Source organism: Plecotus auritus, assembly GCF_963455305.1.
Source record: "Plecotus auritus genome assembly, chromosome: 9".
In the NCBI taxonomy this organism is placed as follows: domain Eukaryota; kingdom Metazoa; phylum Chordata; class Mammalia; order Chiroptera; family Vespertilionidae; genus Plecotus; species Plecotus auritus.
This window is the reverse complement of record NC_137783.1, coordinates 5,833,799-5,845,428: the sequence shown is the minus strand read 5'-3', so window position 1 is coordinate 5,845,428 and position 11,630 is coordinate 5,833,799.

Sequence of the window (11,630 nt, the reverse complement as noted above, 5' to 3'; positions counted from 1 at the left end):
GGTGAATGAGCCCTGGCAGTGAGCCTCGGGGACGCCCTGGGATGGAGCATGCTCACGTTCTTGCTCTGATGGGGTCCTCTGGAAACCAGGGTGATGGCCGACGACTCAGACTGTGCACTACCTTGAGGTGGCCCAAGGCCATGGCAGCCGCTGGGTGAGCCACAGTCTGGGGTCCTTGGGCTCCACCTCCAGGGCTTCCCAGGAAAGCTGGGAATAAGCATGTCCACAGCGCTGGGCCTCAGCCACGCCGCCCCAGCTTGGTGTGTGCCGAGGCCTGGGGCAGGGCCGGCCCCTCAGACTGAGCCAAGGAGCACCCCTCCCGATGGGGTAAGGTCTCCGCAGGGAAGAAGCGACTTGAGCTCCCCCAACCTCCCAGCCCACCCGCACTCTAAAGACCCTCCCCGGACTCTCCGGGGGTGCAGCCTGGCCAGGGGCTGGAGGGAGCCATGATCCCACTTCATCGGCCAGGACCCTGGGCACCCAGCAGCCCTCACCAAGCACACACTCGCCTTTGCGAACCCGATCTTCTTAGCAGGACTGGTTCCTGAGGACCTCCATCCGACGGCCCTGCTGTCAGTGGCAGGGACTTCTCAAAAGACCACCAACCGCCCGGTGAAAGACACCCTCAGCTTCTAGGACTCTCTCCCCTGGACGCCCTGCCTGTTCTTTCCAGCTGCCCTGTCCGAGGTGTCCAGATCCATGCCGCCTCCTGCACAGAAGGACGCTCCTTCAGCCAAGCCTCAGGTCTCAGTGAACTCCAACTTGCCTCCCCTCCAAGCCCCGGGAGCCCAGTCCTTCCCAACTCGGGTGCACAGGCCCGCTCTGTCCCCTGACGCCAGTGAGGGCATGCTGGGGAGCCAGCATTCCGCACCAGAACTTCCCTGAGTCGGGGACCCCATCCCAGGCTCTGGAGGCCAGCTGTGGCCACTGTGCCCTCAGGCCAGGGGACCTCAGGCCAGAGGCAGTAGAGGGAACAGGAGATGTCACAGGGGGCTCAGCCACCAGCCTCTTGTCCCAGCCCGCCGTGTGGAGGGCCTGGCATTTGTCTCGAAACGCTCACCCTGGTCCCTGCCTGGCCTTCCCCACCTGGAGGGCCTCCAACTCCAACTCTGGTTGCTCAGACCCCAAAACAGGCCTGTCCTTTGCCTCCCACACAGCCTGCCCTGCGCTACTTCCCTGGCCTTGATTTAGCAAATGTTTGTGCAGATACATGGATGCTATTCAGTTTTTAAACCCTTACTTAGGACAAGGTAATTGTGTCTGTGTCCCTGGGAAACTCTGGACCTGTCGTATAAGTCCTACCTGGGCCTGTAGACCTTCCCCTGGGGCCCCACCCTGTCAGGTGGCACCGTGGTGACCCTTCAAAGGCATACTTGGGGGCGGGGGATGGGGGGTGCGGATCTGTCTACTTGCCCCAGCCAGAGGCCCTGCCCTCAGAAGTCCCTGTGCGGTTTATGGCTGGGTCTCGCTTACTTGTCCCTAAAGGGGTATAGTGTGAGAGCAGGGACCCAGGTGGCCTTTGCGATGCACACGGGGCTCTGTTGTCTGCAGGACCTGGTACAGCTGGACTGTCCACACACTCTAGGAGGGGCTCATATGCTCCCTGGGTTCAGAAGGGGAAACTGAGGCAAGGGGCCGTACATCATCACTCGGCCCAGGACTAGCTGCTCAGAAGTGGCACAGTGGAGTCTCCCTGGGACCCTCTGGCTCCTGCGCTCCAGGAGGACCATCCACAGGTGGCCCTTGAGCTCTGGGCAGCCACGCCTTGGGGGCCCCAGTCCTGGGGGTGCTGGAAACAGTAAGGGTCTTAGATCAAGCCCAGCCTCCAGAGCAGAGGCCCTGACAAGGCCCCAAGGATGGAGGGTCAGGCCTCAGTCTTGGGGACCAAGCCTAATGGGGCCAGGGAGCTGGTAGAGTGCCTGCAGGGGACTGTGAAAGGTGTGGACCTGGGGACAGCGTGGGTGCCCTGGGGGCAGCATGGGCATGGGTGCAACACGGGTGCCTGGGGGCAGCATGTGCCTGAGAGGCTGTAGCTTGGCTGTGTCTGTCTTCTGCAATGCAGCCAGCAGAGGGCGCCCACACCCCTCCCTGGCTGTGTGAACCACCCAGAGACTGCAGGGCCAGGTGCTGAGGGCTGGGCGGGCAGCAGAGGGCGCCAGAGTGGGCTGGCCTGTCCCGTGCTCTTTCAGCCAGGCTCTGGTGATGGCTCCTAACCTCTTCCAGGGACCAGGCGCTCTGGTGACCACTCTGAGGGCCACCAGGACACTGCTGCTGTCTGGAGAGCCTTCAGGCCCACCTCTCGATGCTGACCCTCTAGGCTCATGGGTTTCTGCCAATGGCTGTAACTCACCATGCCCCCCATGCTGTGACACCAACTCCATGGGGTCCCAGCACACCCTGGGGCAAGACTGGAGCCCTATTTTTCGCAGGCCCCCCCTCCCCTCCTTCTCACACCCCATCCCTGCACCGGCCTTGAGCGAAGCACGCGTCCAGCCCTCCACTGGGCACTGGAGGTCCCTCAGGACCGTCTCCAGGAACAATGTTCCTTCTAGAGGCATTGTGAGCTCCTTTCCCTGGCCTTGTAGGGGCTGGCAGGCAGGTGAGGGGCTCAGAAGTAGGGGTGGGCCTAGGCCCAGGTCCAGGTCCAGTGGCCAATGAGCCCCAAGGCTGGCCTCAGCTGGACATGCTCAGCTCTGCCTCCTGGGCCCTGGCGGCCAGTCAACCTCACAGCCACAGGGGAGGGGGCCGAGGAGGTTCAGGGAAAACGTGGGTAGGGGACGGAAGAGCAGTGGGTCTGCACTCCAGATCCAGGGTGACATGGGGTAACTATCTCAGTGGCACCAGGGTGACCAGCCCTGGTCCCCACTGTCCCTTCACCAAAGACCTTGCCTGGACATCCACAGGATGGCCAAAGTGCCACTCTTGTGGGGGCCACCCCTTCCTGCCCATCAGAATGGGGGCCTCCCTTCACGTGGCCCCTAACGGTCAGAGCCTTCCCCCTGTCCAGGGTCCCCTGGTGGGGGTGGGGGTGCCTCTGGGTACAGGGAGGGACCCGAGGAAGGTACAGGCCATGCCCTCCCCAACGACCCCAGCCAGGTCATGGGGGAGAAGCTGGGCATCGTTTACCCACATCACAGACCTCGGGACACCAAGGTGGACATTGGTTGGGACGGGACAACTGAGGAACAGCCTATGGGGAAGGTCCCTGCGTCAGGTGAGACTCTCCTCCTTGCCTCCTGAACACACCTGCCCCTGCCCCAGCACCCTCCTGGCACCTGGGCAAGGCCAGCCTGCGGCCCACTCACCTGGCTGGGTCAGTACAACTCACACATGATGCTTCGTGGGCAGCACCAAAAATAATGCATTTAGAAAGACTAGTTTAGGGGCTGAGGCACAGCCCAGCTTAGAGAGGATTCGCGCTGTGGGGCTGACAGCCCTCCTGGTCCACGTGTTACACTACAAGTGTGGGGTGTGTCCCATGGTGGAGTCTGTGCCCCGGGCTGCAGTCCCAGCACCCCCACCTTCGCCCTGGCTGATCCCACCTGTCCTCGCCTGCACCCATTTCGCCCCACATCTGGGTCTTCATAGGATTTGGAGCCTCATGGTGCTGCCCCGTCCTGTGTGGGACAGGTCCTCCAGGTAACACTGGGCAGGCGCCCCCCTCACAGGCGCCCACCCGCTCTGCCTTTGGGGGCCTCCCGTGTGCTCTGCGGGACAAGGGAACTCCTGGAGGGCAAGCGGAAGGTTCCCTGGCCGCCATCCCGTCCCTGTGCTCATCTTCATTTCTCCCCAGCTGGAAACTTCGCTTTGTGTTTTCATTGTTCTGTAGTGGGAAGCTTTAATAACAAATACTCCATTTCATTAAAATGTATACTGTTTTTATTTCATTTATTTTTTAAATACATTTTTTATGGATTTCAGAGAGGAAGGGAGAGGGAGAGAGAGATAGAAACATCAATGATGAGAGAGAATCATGGATCTGCTGCCCCCTGCACACCCCGTACCAGGGACTGAGCCCACAGCCCAGGACTGTGCCCTGACCGGGAATTTAACCGTGATCTCCTGGTTTATAGGTCAATGCTCAACCACTATCCCACACCGGCAGGGCAAAATGTATAATTTATGTTTAAAACTGGCAGCGCAAGACAAAGCCACAGTCCCCCAGAAGAGCTCAGGGCTGCGGGGGCCTCTGGGGCAGGGCGGGCGGGCGGGGCCGGCAGAGGGCGCCCCTGCAGGAGCTGGACCTGGGATACCGGCCTGATTCTGCTTCTCAGCAGTTCTTCTTCCTTCCTGTGGTCAAACAGCTCCCACTTCCCAGCACTGAACTTGGCTCTGTGCGCGTCCCTATGGCCAGGGATGCCCTGCCACTCGGCGGGGCTGGCCGCGGCTGGTGCTCGCAGGCTCTCCCTGTGTCTGAGCAGAGGGCTGCACTGTGCTGTATTTTAATTAGGGAATCTGACAGGCAATATGTTTCCTGCCTCTGCTGCGGTGGCCACTAGCCTTCCAGACACAGGGGACAGCTCTTCGGCTCCTGGCCTCCCCAGGGGCTGCAGTCCTGACAGGAGGCCCCTGTGAGTTGCCTGTGAGGAGGGTCCAGGCTGGGGAACACCTCCCTCGGGTCCCAGCCACCAGCCTCCCCCAGCTCCTAGCTGCCCCTCCCCGAGCCCAGAACACCTTGGGGCTTCCCCAGGGCAGGGGCAGGGGCAGACTCTCATCTCCGCATTCCTGAACCCTAAGATCCATCTGTTAGCACAGGCCAGCCAGGGACAGGGCCCCACAGAACCGGCTTTTCCAGCCGCCCCACATCACCGGCCTCGCCCAGGGGTGCGGGGTGAGGGTGGAGGGGGAGGGGGAAGAAGGTGGGGCCCCCAAGGAGAAGAGGTTTCTCCTAGTTGAGGTTCTTGCCTGAGTGTGTAAGGGCCGGAGCCTCAGAATAGGCGCCGGTTACCCTGGTGCCCTGGGTCCCAGATGGTCCGGGAGGAGGGCGTGGGGAGGAGGGAGGACACAGACCACAGGCTCTGTCTCCCCCTGTGCTCCCGCCATGTGCTCCCCAGCTCACAGTAGGCACACTCACTCACTCACTGCATGACCACACACACCCCCTCCCTCTTCCCCACTCCTGCTCCCCACCCACCCAGGCCCTGCCAGCCTCCTCCCTCCCACCCCAGGAGGTAGGGGCCCAGCTCAGTTTCCTCAGCACCCTCTGGGTCCCCCCTGCTGTCCGAGGGCCCCTCGCCCACAGCACTGCCAGACAGCACTCTGCAGACAGGGACCCCCACTGCCCAGTGCCTCGGGCCCCAGGCCAGCTGGCACGCCCAGGAACTGGGCTAACCCGCTGCTCCAAACCCCAAATCCCAAGGAGGAAGGCCTCTCCTCAGCTTCCCTAACAGGACAGGGCTCTGGGTGGTGGGGGCCCCTGTGACTCTCCCCAGGACCTCACCCCACCCACTTGTCCCCTCCCCAGATGCTCCTCAGCCCGTCCTCCCACAGGGGCCTCCCTGCCTGCTGGCTCCTGTGACCACGACTGGCCAGCGCCCAGGACCTGGGAGAGCCGCAGAGGCCTGGCTCATGAAGGCTCTAGCCGCCAGCGTGGGTCCTCCCCTGAACTCAGGCCCCTCCTCCCCTCCTCCCCTCCCCCTGCCTCGGCACGCCCTCCTCCCCCTCCTTCCCCTCCCCTGCCCCCCAGCTCCTCCCTGCACTTCCTCTGCACCCCTCCAGTCTGCCTGTCTCTCTCCCCTGTGAGTCAGCAGGGAGCTCAGGCCACCCCAGCCTGCCAGTCGGGGCCCTCCCCAGGCCTCCTGATTTCCAGAAGGCTCTACATCCCAGGTTTCTCAGCATTTGGCCAAGTGTGGGGCCCTGCCCGCTGCCACCCCCGACCCCTACCCCCCCCCCCCCAGCCAGCCTCCTTCCTGGGGAGGGGGTCAGGACCAAGAAGCCAGAGAGCTGCCCCTGGGGGTCCCACCTCCCCCTGCCTGCCTTGCCCCCAGGCTGACCAGGACCCCGACTTGTGAGTCCATTCCAGTGGGGGCTGGGTGGCAGGAAGGGTGGCAGTGAGAGGAGGTGGGCCCTGCTGAGAGTCCCAGGGCCTTGCCCCTGTGGAACGGAGGGAACGCACGGCTGCCTGGAGCTGTGGGCTGTCTATCCCCTGGAGGCCTGGCCGGGCGGACCAGTCACAGCAGCTTATCTAGGATCTCCACCGGGGGGCCTTTCGGGGGAAGCTGGGACCCTCTGGCCACACCTCCCAGGGCCCATCCTCAGGACTGCCACACCCCACCCTGGGCCCCCCTGGCGGCTCAGTCCGCTCCGGTCCAGCGGCACAGCCTCCCTGCCCCCAGGCCTGCAGAAGCGAGGACCCCTCCCCCACCGCTTGGCCACCAGGCCCAGCTGCCTCCCTCTCTCTCCCCAGGTGGAGGCTCTGCTAGTGAAGTCACCACCTTCCTTATTCATTCTCGTCAGCGTGGGGTTGCCATCTTGTTTGTCTTTATCCAAGGTTACTTAAAGGAGAAAACACGCTTATTTAAAACGTTAACTGTGAGTTCTGCAAGCTGGAGTTCTTTTATTTGCCTCCAAGGCAGACATATTCCCATCAGCAAAGACGTAAGCCTGGACATGGGACCCCACGTGCCTCTCTCTCCAGGACTGACTCGTCCACAGGCTGCCCCTGGCTCCACAGGGAGGGAGGGAGGGAGGGAGGGAGGGAGGGAGGGCTAGGCTTGGGGGTGCTCATTGCCTCCCAGGTTCCCAGGCAAAGTGAGGCTGTGCCTGCCTTGGGCTACCTAGCTCCCCAGGAGAGACAACAGGCTCCACCAAGCAATGCCGGCCCCTCGGCCGGGGCCCCAAGAGGTAGGCAGGCTGGGGGTTGCTGAGCCTCCATGGATGGTCCCAGGACTGGAAAGGGCATGCGCTGAGGATGAGTCTGTCCTTGATGCCTCAGGGAAGCCGGGCACCCCCACGACCCTGCTGGGTCCAGACCCCACCGGAGCCTGTGGCCTCGCCAGAAGCAGGGGCCGGGGGAGGGGCCCCCAGAGCTCCGGGGTCTCCCAGCCGAGCCCTGCACACCCACAGACCACAGAGCAGGTTGGTCCAGGATCCGAGCAGGCCCAGGGGGCAGGTCGCTCCGGTCTCTCCTCGCTGGGTCTCAAGCTTCCCGGCCGTGAGGGGCACCTTATGCCGCCCAGTAGTTTACACACAGGTGGAGGGGAGGTGGAGGAGGGGCCGCTGGGGTCTCCAGTGCAACCGGCACCCCCACCCAGCCACAGTTCAGCCGGTGACCCCGCCGTGACCCAGAGCACTTCATCTCCCAGATCTGCAGGACAAAAGCCAGGAAACGTTTGGATGGGAGCCCGCTCCTCCTCAGCCAGGGGGCCGGGCGTGGTCCCCCACGGGTCACCGAGGCAGTGCTTCACCCGGGTAGGCTGGACAGGGACAGGGAGCCTCACCGGAAGCTGAGGGCAGCGGGCTTCCAGGACACCCCAAGTGGAGGCAGCCTCCACGTCCCGCTGGGAGCCCACTGCGGCCTCACCCTCTGGCCCAGGGCTGCAGGCTGGCCCACCGTTGTTGGCTGTCGGCAGTTTGCAGGAAGGCTCAGGGCCGCTGCCAGGGGTGGGCGGGGAGTGGGGAGCCAGCCTTGCCCACTGACTGACACTGTAGGATTGGTGCTGGGAGGCGAGACCGCCCATGCTAAACTCCCAGGCATGAGGAGACACCCCCACCCCGCCCCCACAAAAACCCCTCACAGACACACGCCACTGGCACATCCCCCACTGCCACACAGGCACAGACAGCGACACACACCTTCCCCCGGGTGTCTCCTGCCCGCGCCAGCTACCGCCCCACCCCACCCCCCACACAGACAGGCTGCTGGCAGCTGGCTGGGGTTTCCTAGGAAACGCCTTCACCATCCTGGCATTGGAGCCTCAGGGGCCTCCGGCATGTGCCGGACAAGCCCCCAGAGCCCGCCTGGAGGGCACAGCCGGATGCAGAGGTGCCTGGTGCGCCTCAGGGGCCAGCCTCAGGGGACGGGACAGGTCAGCCGTGCCCCTTCCTGAGGTGCCTGCTGTCCTGGAGTCAGAGCTGAGAGAGGAGAGGACGAGGGCAGGGCCTGGAGGGCGAGAGAGGCCAGGCCATGCCCTGAAGGTGCAGAGGGAAGCCACGGTTCACGCCTTTCTGGACACTGGCTGCAGGGGTGAAGGCGAGTGCTCCGCCTCGGAGCGCCTGCAGGGCTCCATGCCTGCCACTGCACACTCCTGGCCTCCAGGTGGGCTGTGGGCCCGAGGTCCGAGCCAGTCTACCTTAATCACTCTCTATCGAAGTGCCAGAGAGCAGCGTCTGCAGCAAATTAACCCTCCGAGTCGCTGCCCCCGATGCCCGACATCGTGCTGGACCAAGCCATCTGGGCAGGGGGCTCAGGGCTGCAGAGGGACTTCTGCGTAGAATCCGTGTGGCCCTCTGAGCCTCCCTGCCCCTCGGTGAGATGGGCTGGCCTGGAGACCCTGTGTCCCACTTGGAGGAGGAACTCCGGGAGGGATTGCTGCGGACAGGGTGCCTGCTGTGAGCTGGGGGATCCAGGGGGCAGGGAGGGCATCTGTGGGCCTGGAGGAAGGAGGTCAGAATAAGTGGGGCAGAAAATGGGATGAGTGCACCAGGCCGGGAAGGGGGAGCCAGAGGCTGGGCACATCGCCTGTAGGGGGAGGGGTGTGGGGGGGAGGGAGAGGGTTCCCAGAGGGGCCTGGTCTGGGACAGCCGAGCCAGGCCCAGCCCACACGTGCTCTGCACATTTGTCGGGCACAGCACTGTGCACGCCGCACCAGGGCGCTTGAGGAGTCATGAGCTGCGCTGCCAGTGATGAGGAACATGCTGGCGACACCCTGGACACTGGGACCTGGCCGCTGGCAGCTCTGTCTGCGGCCTCGCCCAGCTCTCAGGGTCACAGGGAGTCACCGGAATGCCAGTCTGGTGCTGTTGTGCGGATGGGCATTAACCCCGCTCACCCGCTTCCTGCCGCTGAGAAGTGCGTTCACTGGCTGCCTGTGCTGTGGAGGGTTCCACAACACCTTTGGTTTGGGAATCCCACTTTCTACTCCTATGGGTACGCTCTTCTGATTCACCAGCTTTCGGCCTGTTTCCTAGAACGGGGGTCCCTACCCAGGGAGTCTGGGAACCTGCACAAGAAACAAGGGCCCCTTTCAGAGAGAAGCTGACCGCTCAGGGCCACGTGGCATTTCCTCCCGCGGGCAGCGCAGGTGGCACACCTCCTGTACCACCGGGGACTTCCCAGACTTCCACTCACCCCGCCTCCAACCACGGGAGTGGGGAGGAGCCCACCATCACCCCTTCACATATCTGCTTCGTGATACCTGGATAATTATTCCGAAATAACTGGTGTCCTTCGCAGCCCCCCGTGGCTTTGCTCACTTAGAACATCAGGGAGCCGGTGTCCGGGGGTGTCAGGGCAGTGAAGCTCAGCCTGCGATGCCGAGGTGGCGGAGACCTGTCATCGCGCATTTGTCGAAACCCACAGAACCGACGACGACAAGCAGGGGGCACCCGATGTAATCTATGGGCGCTAATTAGTGACAACACAGCAGCACGGGCTCACGGACAGCAGCGCACCACCACACAGTGCAGGGTGCACGGGGCACTGTCCACCAGGGAGGGGACCTCTGCGGCCTCCCAGCTCCCCTGCTCTAAAATAGAAAGCCTATTAATTTTTTAGAGTGTATTAATTATTTAAAAAATAGCCCCAGACTGCCACAGGGGCCCTGAAGGACTGCAGGACTTGGGGACAGTGGCCCCGGCTCAGGCCTCACTGCATGGGCGACGGGAGCGGGATGTGCTGGGCCTCTGCAGGCCACCCTACGATGGCCCTCTCAGCTGCTCCATGGGGTGGGGAGGGGCGGCCGGAGTCCTGGAGATGGGAGTGGGGCGGGGGGCGGGGAGGGTGGCAGGGAAGCAAGAGAGGCAGCAGGACCAGCGGCCTGCTCTTCGGACTGGCTGCCCTGTCAGTCAGAGGCACGAGGGCCTCACCCTCCGATTTCTGATCTGAGGTGAGAAGGCCAATCTTGGCATCAGGCAGGGCTAAAAATAAATCGGCCAGGGCTGCCAGGGCGCCTCCTCCGGCGGGCGGGGCGGGGAGGGAGGCCGGCCTTGGTGACAGCGTCACCGTCACCGAGCCAGGGCCCAGCCAGGCCACACAGGCTGGCATGCCTTCCCTCCCCCAAGCCTGTCCCAGGGAGGAGTCTTTCCCACGTGCCCTCGCCCCCAGGGAAGCACACCCACTTCCCACACCATTGTGCTGGGCCCTCTCTGGAGGGGTGGCTGGGTAGGGGAAGGGGCAGAGTGCCCATGGCACCATGGCACCCAGATGTCACCCAGGAAGGGGGCGCACCAGCCCAGGTATGGGGTCTCGCTCACCTCCCAGATCCCGGGATGAATGACGACCGCACAGCCAAGCAGGGTGTGAGCACCATGAAATCAAACTGACAGGAAAACATGATTAATTTGCTGCCTAAAGAAACAGTCACAACGCCTTACACACACACAAAGCGGCCTTCCCTTTTAATTAGAACTGCTGTCTGTCCCAGCACACCCAGGGGTGGGGATGGAGAACTGGCCAGCTCCAGCGGGAGCAGCCAAGACTCGGCTCCATCCAGCCCCTCAAACGGGCTGAGAGGGCTTCAGCGAGGGTAGCCCTGAGAGATGCACCCCATCCTGTGCACCTGAGCTGGGGTGACTGTGGGCACGGCGGAGGACCCAGGCCCAGAGCGGGAGGGCACCCAGCAGGACTAGACAGCATTGGGCCACCAGGGACTCGACAGCCAAGAGACCAGGAGCCTACAGGCCTGAGGGTCATTTCGGGGCCAGGCTTCAGCTGCTGGACCTCAGCTGGGCCTTAGGAGGGGGTGGCCTGGGGCAGGGCCTGAATGTGTCTCCTGCAGGGCCTCGCCCAGCCCTGGAGCTTGGGGTGATGATGCTGAATCCAAGCGCCCTGTACGGGTCTCTGTCCTTGCACCTGAGCTCGGGGGCCCCAGGCTGGGTGGTCAGGAGTAAAAGTGTCCAGGCCAGGGCTGCACGTGACTGACCATCTCCGGGAACCTGAGCTGAGGTCACTCCATTGAAGACGTGTTTCTCCAGGGGGCAATGCCCAGCTTACGAAGGACACCCTGTCTCTCTGCCTCATCCTTCCCCAGACCCAGGTGACACCTCTGGGCCAGCCACTTCTCCCCTCAAGGCGGGTACTGGCACTCGGAGGCCAGGCCACCTGCCCTCATCGGGGCCTTGGCTCTGCTGAGACCCCAAGGCCAGGGCAGAAAGGGGGCTCCCCAGGGAGGGGACCCAGAGGAAACAGGAGATGAGGGTCCCACTGGGAGAAGCCACAGCAGAACTGACCCATTTGCAGAGACGCTGCCCCACTGGGGACATCAGTGCCACCTAGAGGGCCCGAGGGAGCTGAGCCCACTGCCTCCAGGAGCAGCAGGCCTGGGAACAGGTGGCCGTCTCTTGGGGGGCAGACCTCAACATGGGCGGGGTCCCTTCCACAGGGCGGCCCAGCCCGGGGGACACAGGTGTCAGTGGACACAGAGCTCCCTCAATGCTCGAAAACACTGAACAAAGAAACAGCAAAACTCATT